The sequence below is a fragment of the Psammomys obesus genome, unplaced genomic scaffold (genome assembly GCF_907164565.1).
Source record: "Psammomys obesus unplaced genomic scaffold, mPsaObe1.curated_primary_1811, whole genome shotgun sequence".
NCBI lineage: Eukaryota > Metazoa > Chordata > Mammalia > Rodentia > Muridae > Psammomys > Psammomys obesus.
This window is the reverse complement of record NW_026596143.1, coordinates 4,691,336-4,704,405: the sequence shown is the minus strand read 5'-3', so window position 1 is coordinate 4,704,405 and position 13,070 is coordinate 4,691,336. Positions and strand designations below refer to the sequence as shown.

Genomic DNA, 13,070 nt, shown 5'->3' with positions numbered 1-13,070 from the left:
TTTTCTGAATGAGGACTGGCATCTTACCCAGGTTCCTCCTTATTGCTTAGCTTCTTTACATGTACAGATTTTAGTATGTTTAGCCTACATTAAATGTCTAATATCCATTTATAAGTGAGTGTATACCAGGTGCGTCTTTCTGCTTCTGGGATACCTCACTCAAGATGATTTTTTCTAGTTCCCACCATTTGCCTGTAAATTTCATGATTTCCTTGTTTTAATTGCTGAATAGTATTCCATTGTGTAAATGTACCACAATTTCTGTATCCATTAAGGGACATCTGGGTTGTTTCCAGGTTTTGGCTATTATGAATAAAACTGCTATGAACATGGTTGAGCAAATGTCTTTGTTGTATACTTGAGCATATTTTGGATATATGCTTAGGAGTGGTATAGCAAGACAGGAGCCTACCACAGAGGGCCTCTGAAAAACTCTACCCAGCAGGATATTAAAGCAGATGCTGAGACTCATAGCCAAATTTTGGGCAGAGTGCAGGGAATCTTATGAAAGAAGTGGGAGATAGTAAGACCTGGAGAGGACAGGAACTCCACAAGGAGAGCAACAGATCCAAAAAGTCTGGGCACAGGGGTCTTTTCTGAGACTGATACTCCAGCCAAGGATCACTCATGGAGATGTTCTGGAATCCCTGCACAGAGGTAGCCTATGGCAGTTCAGTATCCAAGTGGGTTCCATGGTAATGGGGACAGGGACTGTCTCTGACAGGAACTGATTAGCCTGCTCTTTGATCATCTCCCTCTGAGTGGGGAGCAGCCTTACCAGGCCACAGAGGAAGACAATACATCCAGTCCTAATGAGACCTGATAGGCTAGGGTCAGATGGAAGAGGAGGAGGACCTCCCCTATTAGTAGACTGGGGAAATGTCACAGGAGGAAAAGAGGGAGGAAAAGAGGGAGGAAAAGAGGGAGGAAAAGAGGGAGGAAACGAGGGAGGGAGGAATGGATTGGGAGGGAATTGGGGAGGGGTCTATAGCTGGGATACAAAGTGAATAAATTGTAATAAATTAAAAAATTAATTAGAAAGAGTTGCTGTGGTTATCTCTTCACAGCAATAGAAACCCAAATGGCGATACCTCACTTACTAGTGGCTAAGGCGAGCTGAAACATTTCTCGTCTCCTTTCTGATTTGTATATCATAAGCTTCTACATACTTCTCGTACCCCAAATGTGAGTCTATGCAAGTGCTGAAATTTGAGATTAAAGAAGAATTAATTTATTAACTTGAAGGCTATGCATTGCTGGCACTTGGTTAGTTATTTGTGTTTTGCTTTGCTGAGCCCTTAACTCAAGAAGGAGCTTTGGTGATGTGCCCGCAGGTGGGAAGCCCAGGAGACAAGGCTGAACATTTGCTTGTTGAGGTGTTTGTGCATCCATTGGCTGTCACAATCGATTTGACTTAGCTGCTTCATCTTTTTAATCCCCACAGCATCTTGCCTCAGGCAGAGCTGGAGGGCTTGAGCAGGAAAAAAAAAAAAAAAAGGAAAAGGAAAAGGGGTGGGGGAAGGAATATGTTGTCTCATTTTAAAAAATAAAAGCAATGAAAAAATATAGGAAACAGAAAAAGGAGAAAGTGGCCTACCATAGAGCTTGGCAGCTTAGGAGCCTGTTAGGTGTGAGGAATGGTTGGGAATACCAGCCTTTGTGATTCCTGGTTCCCTATCCTCTCACTGCGACAAAGGCCCCTCCCACAATGGCCATGACATGAGTGTTCCACAAGGAGAGGATGGCACACTCTTACAGCTCTGCTCGTCCTGGACTGTACAGATCACTGTTGTCTTCTGGGGTCTGCACAGAATTTAAGGGAACTCTTCTTTTTCGAAGGCAGAAGTCTATCTGTACAATTCTTTAGGAAAGGAAAAGATTCACAATTAAAATTATGTTCCAAGTACTTTGTATGTGTTTGACCTCATTTATTCTTACAGATTTTTATGTTTCCTTTCCTATAAACGTGGCGTGTTTTTTGTTTTGTTTTGTTTCTTAAGAAAAGAAAAAAACCTTTCAAAGTAAAACCTTTGAAACTTGAGATTGGAACAGGCATGACCTGTGTCACCATTAGGGACTTTTATCTCCATCTTTGTCTACAAAACAGATATTTCTAAGGCATAGAAAAAAATGTTTTTCCACATAAACAAAAAATCACTGTGGGCCGATGTTAGCATTGTTTTGAAAAAAAAATATTATGTTAACTTCAATGCATAGTTACAAGGTTTTTGTGGCCATTTAGAAATAAGCCCTGATAAGGCACAGGGGAAAAGGGAACTAATGAGTTTTGGGGTGGAATTTGGAGCAGGACTACAGCCTTCCATAGAGCTTTGGAGGACAGCTGAGGAGGAGTCCGGGGCTGATCCCCACTCCTGCAGTCTTCCTTTCTCCTTTCTTACTCGGATCCTCTGTGCTTACTCTCGGGATTCATGCCATTTATAATTTCTCAAGCACTGTGCCCACCTGATTCTCATACAATGAAGCACCCTGATAGCCAGCCTTGGCTGATCTGGAATGTCTTCATATAGAGAGCTGCACTGGGCAGTGTGGCAATAAAGGTCCATGCTTGAATAACAACTACTTTAATATATTTAGACTAATTTAAGTGATTTTTTCCAGTAAGCACATTGGTGAGGTTATTTATAATCTTCCAACACAGTATTCAGAGGAATTGCTGCAAACAATTTATATTCCATTATTAGCTGTTTTTCTCAGTTATAAATAGAAGCACTTATTTGCGTGCTAGTAATCATTACAAAATATTTTTATCTAGCAATGCAATTAATTTTTCCATTTGTATTTTTTTGAGATATTAAAATACCTTGAAAATTCAGTTTAAACTAGGACCTGCAACTTCAGAGAGGATGATGTGCACTCCAAGGCACCAGAGAAAGGTCATATCATGTAAAGAAGCCGCTGCTAGAGAAAGAACTCCAACTGAAGGTCAGGGCCTGGAGCCTGGGACCCTTGATCAAGTGAATAATTAAATCGAGGTCTTTTAATTACTGGTAACCTGAAAAGCTTACCAGAAGTTGCCCTGGGGCTTTAATTCACTTATAAAGCAAACTTTCCCGAGTGCCCACTATATGAGACACTGTCCTGGATACCGAGGAAATAAAAAGAAAGAAAATGCAAAGATGGAAGATACAGACAGAAAGTATGGGCTGGGGTATAGCTTAGTTATAGAGTGCCTGAGTACATCTATGATACTTGAGATTCAGTCCATAGTACTACAACTACTAACTATGATGTTCTACAATAAAAATACTACAGCAACATGACAGAAAAGTTAATATAGGGGATATGAGAAACACTGAACATAATCTGAGAGTATCAACTGGTCCTCAGAGCCTAAAGGACTTTAAGTGTGTCCAGAAATTCTTAGGCGTGTGTGGATGTCAGCGCATGACATCTGTTAATGTGGATGAAAATAAAATGTTCATATTTTTCTCTTCCTTGAATTCTAACTGAAAATTAGTATTTCCTTTGATTTTTAATGTACACAGAAAAAAATCACAGTAACAGTCAGAGCACGATTTAGTTAATAAATAGAATACAGAAACACAAGACCGCCATCTTCCTTTCAAGTAGATTCCTTAAACAACAAGCCTACAGAAGTAGCAGTAGGATAGATATCAGAGATGTGGGGCCTGGGAAACTGGATAGTGATATGGGTCAATGAATACAACATTTTAAGTTAGATGGAAGTAAAAAAATTAAAAAAGTATATGTTGGTAAACAACCATGTATTATACACTTAACAATGGTTAAGAGTTGATTTAAGTCTTTTACCATAGGGGGAGAAAGTATGTGAGATGATACTGATACCAATTAGCTTATTGTAGCCATTCTACAATGTAGTGTGTGTGTGTATGTGTGTGTGTGTGTGTGTGTGTGTGTGTGTATCACTCTGCATTGATAAATATGTATAACTTGTCAATTAAAACTACATAGAGACATGTATTTACAATCTATTGTGTTCACTTAGCATCGCTTATACTTATATGTGTCCAAGGAAAACCACATGGTATTGAACAAGTTACATGGAAACTTGTCTCTAGAGCAGTGGTTCTCAACCTTGCTAATGTTGTGAGCCTTTAATCACTATGAACCACAGAGAGGACTGGACTGCATGATGTTGTACAATGGTACAACACTGACATTCCTGTCTGGGTGTAACCAATAGCTGTCTTAGTGGGTATAAAACTACTCAACAGGAGAGAATTCAAGCCAACCATATAAACCGACTATGACCTGTGGTTCTGAGAGGTCATGGACCTGAGAGGAGAACCTACTATGTCCCTAAATTATGTCCCTAAATTATTATAATTTCTAAATATTTTAAATAATTCTACTCACAAATGGGTGAAATTCTCATCTCTTATAAAAGAAATTTTTATTGCAATAGATGAATATTACAAGAAGCCACAATCACTTAAAATGCACAGCCTTCAAGTTAATAAACTAATTCTTCATTATTCTCAAATTTGAGCACTTGCATAAACTCACATTTGGATTGTGACAGGAACATTTCATCTACAATACCTCAACAAGATGGCTGTCTTAAGATGACCTGAAAAAGAAAAACACAAATATGAAATACGCTAAAATGGAAGGGTGAAATTTTACTGGGTCTTCCCTCAAATTAAAAAAAAAAAAAAAGAAAGAAACAAAGAAATTCTGAGAGTGGCAGAAATAGAAATAGTCTTCTCCAGGGACGAGCCTTCAGTACCAAGCATTTAGCCCTGAACGCTTGTAGTGTTATATACAAGTAAGACTATAAGGATTAGGCAGGTTATTTATATACTTATGCATATATACATAACAATAACAGAGAAAAAGGAGCTATGAATTTGAGAGGAGGACATGGAAGGGAATGGAGGAAGGTTCCTGTCTTGAGTTTCTGTTCTGTATTGTCTCAGTGATGGACCATGACCTGGCGCATGTGTAAACCAAATATACTCTTTTCTTTACAAGTTGTGTTTGGCCATGCTGTTTATTATAGCAATAGAAACCATAATTAAAGCAAACATTGAGACCTTGACTAATTTTTTTTTATGTCCACCAATGTCTACCATATTCTGCAATAGTGTAGCCTCATGTTGCATAAATAAAATAGAAATGAAGAGGTTAAGACAGACAGGACTCAGTAATTTTTTAAATTGAGAAGTAAAGAAGGAAATAATAAAGGCAAATATCCTCATGCAACAAAAATAATCCAAATAGTATTTCTTAATTTTTGACCTGAACCTAAGTCCTCTCTGACCTTCAGAAAGAAATGAAGTAGAAAATCTTTAATCTAACTTACAAGGTCATTAACCTGACCTCTGCATCCATTTCGAGCTCCATTTCTCATTATTCCTTCTTTCCCAGTCTCAGCTACCATCTTCCTGTTCCTTGTTCCTTGATCTCAATCCCTTTTTGTTCCATGCTCTCTTTTCTTGATGAATCTTCCTTACTGGCATAGACAATTTCAAAGAATCTTCTTCCTAAAGCAATTCTGAGGATGCCTCATGCCCCACCAGCTTCTATGTCTGTGTCTTTTCTAGCTAAGATCCATGGGACCAAAGACTGTATATACATATCTTGTTATTGTTGCATTTCTAGAGTCTGGTGAAGATATAATAAATGTTTGTTTACTGAACATATGTATATGATAAGTTTGTAATTAACTTTTGCTCTTTGAAATAATTATGTACTGAATTTCTTATTTAAAAAAACAGGGAAATAATCCCATAAATGTTTAAAACTATATAGTATTTATTAATAATTTTTCTAGAGAATGTTTCTATATATATTACATATACATATATATTATTTTAAGAATGTTAAATTAAGCATATCAGGTTTTCTATCTGTCTAGCAACTAAATACTGATTGATGTTTATTGATTAAATAAAGCATGTAGAGGGTTCTGACACTGTGCCTGACCCAACAAAAGCCTCTACTTCTATTGGTTCTTCTTCCTCTTTCCCAGATTGTGCAGGGTACCACATGCAATGGCTCAAGAACATCAACAGACGGAAGGCCTCACCTGCTCAGGTGTCCCACAAAGCCATTTGCATCAGCTAGCTTATATAAAAAGCTACAGCATCCTCATAAACTTTTTAACACCAAGTGGTTAATTTTGACAGATTAAAATCTTTAAAACTCCCCTTCCTAATACTGAAGTAGAATGTATTAAATATTTTAATTAAAAAAAAATAAATACTTACAAAACATTACTTTCTATCTTTTTTGTTCTGTCTAAATTCTCCCCTGTCCCCAGAAATGACAAAGACATTGGATAGCCTTTATACACACAGTAATCTACCAATTTCTCCCTTCTGGAACTATTCTCCCAACAAACTTTACTGAAAGTAAGTCAAGAAGATGCTCTGATTGATAAGATAAATTGTGCAGGAAGAAATTGTATGGAGGTCACTGTGAAAAATTTAGAACACATCAGAAGTTTTCAGTCATCTCTGGTTCTGAGAGGGAAATAACAAAGCACCTATGGAGTGCTGAAAATAAATGTTGCCAGAAGACACAGGCTTGTTAGTTAGTACCTCTAGGGCAATTCCACCATGTCTATATTTGATGAAAGTCTCTGTCTCCATGGTTTTGGATATTGAATCTAGGTACTTATGGATGCTAATCATGAACTCTGTTATGAAACTACATCCTTCGCCCTTTCTATAGGTTTTACTTTGCATCAGGGTCTTGCTAAGTTGCCCATGGAGGCCTTAAATTTTCAATCTTTGTATTTCAGTTCCCGGACTGGCCAGGATAAGGTCCAGCCATGATAGCTTCTTTCTTTAGTCATCATTTTTACTCCCAAATTAGGTGAAGTCTATAGGCCATAAATACAAAGCTTGTTGATATGACAGCATGAAAATTCAATAATTTGATTTTTTAGGCATTGATGTCATGTCTGAGAAAAGGGCAATGATTACTTTTAATGGTATTTAAGTAATTCATTTAAAAATGACCCTGAAATCAGTTTGACCTTACTGTCTGGCTGTACTAGAGCCAGGAATAATTCTGGCTGGCCTAGGTTTGTAAAGTGAGCCTAATGACCCTTTCTCTAAACAGGGAGCTAACAGTACAGACCACCTGGTCTTCTTAGCTTTGCTCTTTCACTGCTTAACACTTAACACTCTTCTTCCCAACTAGAGAGTTTAAGAAAAATAGGAACCTACAAGGTTCTAGAAAATACCAACCCCTCTTCTCCAACATGGCCAGTGATGAGAAGCCATAATTTTTTCACTCTACTTTTTAACTCAGCCTTTTCCCTGTTAGCTTTCAGTCAAGGAAGACCTATTCGTTTCCCATGAATAGGGTAACAACATATAACACACTTTGGGCTTAAAACAGCAAAATTTTATTGTCAAATAGTTCCTGAAGCATGTAAACATGAAATAAAAGTGTTACCAGGGTTTATTATCTCTGCCTTGACTCTTCTAGGCTTCTGGATACATCACTCCCGCAACTGCCCCTGCTCATAAATGACATTCTTGTTGAGTGTCTTCCCATGGTTATCACTCTTTGTAAAGATATCATGAGTATTGGATATGATGTTTTTACTCTCAAATGACCTCACCTCAACTAGGTTCCACACAAAGACTTCGTTTTTGGACAAAGTTTCAGTCAGTGACACCCAGGGTCAAGACAGTAACACTTCTTTGGAAAAGCATGTGATTCAACATGTAACAAAAGGCAATGAAAGTCATTACAGTTTCCTCTGTGTTTCCCTTAGTTTCCTGTCATTTCAAGAAGAAAGAATCCATTCCTTTATTTAGAATTATATGAAAGTAATCAGGTATCAAATTTTTACTACCTTCTAAGCATATTTGCCAACCACAATTGAGCCTTCAATTTCAGTGACTTTTCAACTGTATCTGCTTATCTCCCCCCACCTGCTCTCTGGAAACTCATCACCAAATCATTAATTTCCAAAAGTTCAACCCCAGAATTCCTACACCTACTAAATCCCCAATTGCTAACAGTAGGGACATTTGATTTTGTTGTTCATATTGTTATGTCTCTATTCTCACGAATCACGGGCATGCACATTGCATTGCTATAGATTTTCACCACCCTTTCACTGACAGCTCTAGAAAAGAGCAAACTAGAGAAGTAATCCTATGATTATTTCTAAATAATCATATACCATGATTTGGTGTTTGGAGAAGACCACCCAAACAGAACTCCCGAATGAGAAGGCAGGATGTCTCTTCACAGTTAGATATCACATGGCCATGTGACAGAGCGGGAAAGCAGTAGTGTGCATGCGTATGTGTTTTTCTCTGTGTCAGCCTACCAAGTTTTATAACCACCTGAGCTGCTTCCTTACAGTTAGCTGAGCATTCGGTATCTTAATCAGCGCTAACATCTACTTACCCATCTAAGCAGGTTTTTCTGTCTCCCAAAGTCATTAATGACAGTAACAACAGCACCTGCTACAGGGAATGGTAGCCTGTGTGATCATAGAAGCAAGGCGCCAGGGATCCTAAGCCCACTAAAGAAAATGCCTGATGGCCTTATGCGTAAAGCTCAAAATCTCATCTAGGACTTGTGTTTCAGTGGATCCAGGGATTCATATGTTTGGGTTTTCGTCCTCAGGCAGCATTGTTAACAGGTAGTGGGAACTTTAAGAGGTGGATCTTCTGGGAGAATGTTACTGGTCCCTCATTGTATTCTAAAGAATATTCTACAATCTGTGTTGTGTGTGCTCTCCCTATCATACCATCTGCCATAGAGTGGAGCTGGCACCAGAGGAAAGCTAAGACTGGCACCATGCCCTTGAGTCTTCAGAGCTATAACCTAAGTAAACACCCTTAAAAAATAAAGTAACTGGCACCAGATCTTTCATAATAGCAATTAAAAAGAAGAATACAGGGGACAATTTAAGAGGTTGCTTCCTTGATGGAGCTTATGTTAAAGAATGAAAGGACAAAAAAGCAAATGAAGACATTACAATAAATCTTACAATAGAGTCTCATGGAGATATGGGTGGCAAGGGAGGGGCTGGGTGATCAGGGTGGCCCTGGCAGATAGAGTAAGTTTTGAGCAGAAATGTGGAGAAACAGAGAAGCCAGTGGTCTTTCTGTTTTCTAAAATGGCCCTTTGTCATGGATTTCCATGTACATGGATTTTATGTTAAAAGATATCTTGCATTCCAAAATTTAAATTCTTGCTTAACTGTCAAAATGCATTAACTTTATCCCACTATTTAAATTCCTAACTTCTGAGGCACAAAGTCTTTTATTTAACTGTTTTCTTCATCTTATCATATCTCAAACATATTGCATGCAGACAAAAAGAAAATGAGACCCTGGTTTTTACAGTAAAAGGCTCAATTCCTTTCACAGATATGCTGTTCTGGGGTTTTACAAGAATGGGGCTAATCTAATGCAAACACTGTTACAGGGCTTCATGCTTCCAACTCAATGAGGTTTACAATGCTACTGAGAACCTGCAGCGCAGGTAATATAACACAGGCAATCACAGGCCCCAGGCAGCAAAGAGCAGGGCATCAGCCAGTGCCATAATGTAGTGCCTGATGCATGATAGCGGTTCTGTTACTTTTGCTGCATAGAATTTCTTGAATTCATATAATTCTGTAGGAGTTTAATATTATCTCTCAGATTGGCTTTACCCCTTCAATCATTTTTGGGATTACATTTTTTTTTATCCTCTATGATGCCAGCACATGACAGTCTGTGATTCTTTTAAATGAGTTGTGTACTAGAATCTGAGTTTATTAGAATGAGTGAATTAGTAATACAATACTGTTGAGTATGGACTGGGAGGGATATCAATTTTTTAATAAAATTATTAGATAAAGAGACTCCTCTTTCTCTTTATTTTTCTTCCTCCACCTCTCTATAAATGCTCACACGTACACGTAGATAAAGAGATTTCCTTATGTATACAAGATAGACAGAAATTTCTATATATTTCAGAACACATATTTAAGGGGGACAGGCTGCTTACTGATAAGACCACTTTGTTCCTTGCCTTTTATTCCCCTGCTGATTTTACCTATTCAGAAAGAGGAAGGTGGAGTTTCCAAAGATCATTACATGTCACTGGGGCGCTATTCTAAGGGGCCATGGAACATACATTCTGTTGGGGTTGTTCAACTCATTTTTCAATTTGTACCAGAAACCATCAACAGGATGGGGATTATATTTTCTCATCATGTGCTCCTGTCAAAATTCTACTGCTGAGAGCCATTATTTCAAATTCTATCTTACAAGGCATCTACTCTTATATTTAACCATTTTCTTCATCTTATCATATCCCAAACCTATCATTGACTGTGACAGACACAAATCCTTGAGTTGTTTTCCTCAGGAAGAGATCTGTGTGAAAAGAGGGAGATCTGGGAGGAATATCAATCAGTGTTGAATGATTTTGAGATCATTTTTTTTCTTCTCTTTTTTCTGAAAGAGCATTGACCCATGTAGAAATGAAACACAGCTATCTCATCCATGATTTTTCATTATTCACTTCTAAGCCACTTACAGAGAGTTCCTGTTTTGAGTTAGGTATTTCTCTATACCCTGAGGATAAAGAGTAAATATAGCATTTTCATCTGGATTTAGACACCATAAAGTGACATCATCACCCTTAAGTGAAACTTTCTTCTTTGGTGGATCGTAGGGGACATGAATTGCAGGGGATGGTGGTGGTGGTGGTGGTGGTTCCATTTCAATGCACACACCTGGCTTTCCATGGGTAGATTTTTATTTTACCTTGTATTACTTAGCTATACATTTAGACCAGTCTGTAAATTTCTTACTCTGTACTACTACTGATTTTTGAAAGCAACCACAGTTTCCTCCCTTTTGCCATCATGTTCTATACAACTGACTCCACTTCCCAGATCTTCTTACCAGAGTTTCAGAAACAAGTGAGTCATGGCCAAGAAACAAAAGCAAAACTGTCCCAATCCCCAATGGATCCGGAGGAAAACTGGCAACAAAAATCAGAAACTGCTCCAAGCGAAGGCACTCCGGGAACAAGCTGAGTCTCTAGGGATTCACAGTGGCATGACTGAGTGTTTGTGCTGACTCATGGTCGCTCATCTACCAGATGGAGCTGAACGTTTTTAGTCCCTGAAGATTTGGTCATGTCTAAATCGGGCATCAGATTTGCTTTTTATCTGTTCCACATGAGCAAACTAGTTGGTTCACTAATAAAATATGTAGAACCTTTTAAAATGGAAAAAAAAAAGTTACAACAGAAAACATGCCAAGTTCAAACTTATTAGTGTAAATGCTTCAAACCTTTGACTGAATCACAGCAGCTTTTACCTTAACCGATTTGCGGCATGTTGATCCAGCTGCAAAAATAAAGAGAGAAAAATTCGTGCTTCGCAATGAAACCAGCCATAGTTTAACGTCTGCTCTGACGGGGGACAATGGCTGTTCCCTAAGCTGTCCATGAATTGTTCTTTTGGTTATTTCATCAGTCACAGCCAATCATTATACAAACCATTAAACTTAATGGATTTGAAACCTGCTCTGACTCTACTGCCAGGAAAAGGCTCTGTTATCTATAGATGCAGGCAATCAGCTCTGGTGATGCGTTCATACTATAGGGAAGGATTACTCAAAGATCACAGGTCCCTTCCTCTCAGTACTGAAGCAACAGCAGCTCAATGAGACATAGAACCATTACCATCAAGGGAGGTCCATGTTTTCTTCCCAAGTGTGGATCTTTCATCACTAAAGATGAAAATGGCAAAAAAAAGAAAGAAAAAAGAAAATAAAAGGAAGGAAGAAAGAGGAAAAGCTGCTGTGACAAACCTGTCAGAAGTGGCAACTTTTGCCAAGCTGACACCCGTAACTGTGCTTCCTCTGATGTCACCAGATAATATAACTCACTGTTGAAACAGTGCTGACAACAGAAGAGGGGGGGGGGGAGAAAAAAGAATTCGTTGAGCCAAGGAAAGCATTACAAAAGCCAGGGGCTGACACCGAGGCCATTTCCACAAATGTCTGCATCTCAATTGGCAAAGAAGTATCTGCAGATGTAGAAATATCATCATGCCCACTGTCTAGCCCAGAATTCTGTTTCCAGGTGTAAGCTAAGCATGGTGCCCACTGAGCTCTGCAAATAATTACTAGCTTCCAAAACAAAGGGCCAAAACAGATTGTTGCCTTCCCATCCTCCCCCTTACCCAAACAGTACATGAACAGAGCAAGCAAAATGAGTAAAATCAGCCCTTTAAGTAAGCATTTGCCCAGCATAGTCATTATTTGGCATTGCGGCTCTAATGTTCATCTATAATGGCTCCTCACAGCATGGCATTCACTTCCAAGTGGATGTCTTGATAAATATGGCATCAAAACCCATGCCTAAGGAAAAACTGAGTGAGTGAGGATAAAATTACTCCATTGCAGAATGAAGTCAGTTGCTATGACCATCTGTGATCATTAATACAAGCAAGGGGCTGACCAAACACATCTGCCATGTTTGAAAACCTTCTGCTTTTAGATGTTTTAAAGGCCATGAAGGACAGTTCTGTTTCTGAGTGGCCTTCACAATGTATGTGGTAAGCATTCCGCCACTCATGAAGTCTGTGGTCCTGTAGAACAAAGCAGGTATCATGCTGAGGATGGAATTAAAGAGGTTCACACATCTGATGACATCACAAGGCTTGTGCTGTAGCCACGAAAGGGAACAGCAATCACATAATTACAAACACACAGCATTGAACACCAGGGTGGCCCCTTTTAAAATTCTTCCAGGGAAAATGACTATTCCTTTCTCTGCCTCCCCCAATTGCTCTGTTCTTGTTTCTCTACTAGAATTTACTTCCATCTGTATCATGAGGTGGATTATTTACCCCTTTGTCTCTTCAACATCAATCTGCACAAGAAGAGGGGCCACATCTCATATTTGTGGTACTAACCCACCTTTCCTTGCTTGTAGGTAAGTGTGTAGAGGCAGTGTCAAATCTCTCTCGTTTCATTTTTCTATGCCTGTGCTTAAAAGTGGAACTTATTATTCACCGCTGGCCCCTTTCGAACTTTTTTTTTAATCCAAAGATGAAATGGTGTTTCTCAGAATAAAGA

At 38.6% G+C, this 13,070-nt stretch overlaps 1 long non-coding RNA gene across 1 annotated transcript; it reads right to left on the bottom strand.

The window, feature by feature from the left end:
• Nucleotides 1-1,613: 1,613 nt before the first annotated feature.
• On the bottom strand, nucleotides 1,614-11,859 carry LOC129666296 (uncharacterized). Its single transcript, XR_008718551.1, has 4 exons — nucleotides 11,799-11,859; nucleotides 11,277-11,332; nucleotides 4,510-4,573; nucleotides 1,614-1,861 (listed from the first exon to the last, which is right to left on the bottom strand). It is a non-coding gene; the product is annotated as an uncharacterized LOC129666296 (long non-coding RNA).
• Between the last annotated feature and the right edge of the window lie 1,211 nt (nucleotides 11,860-13,070).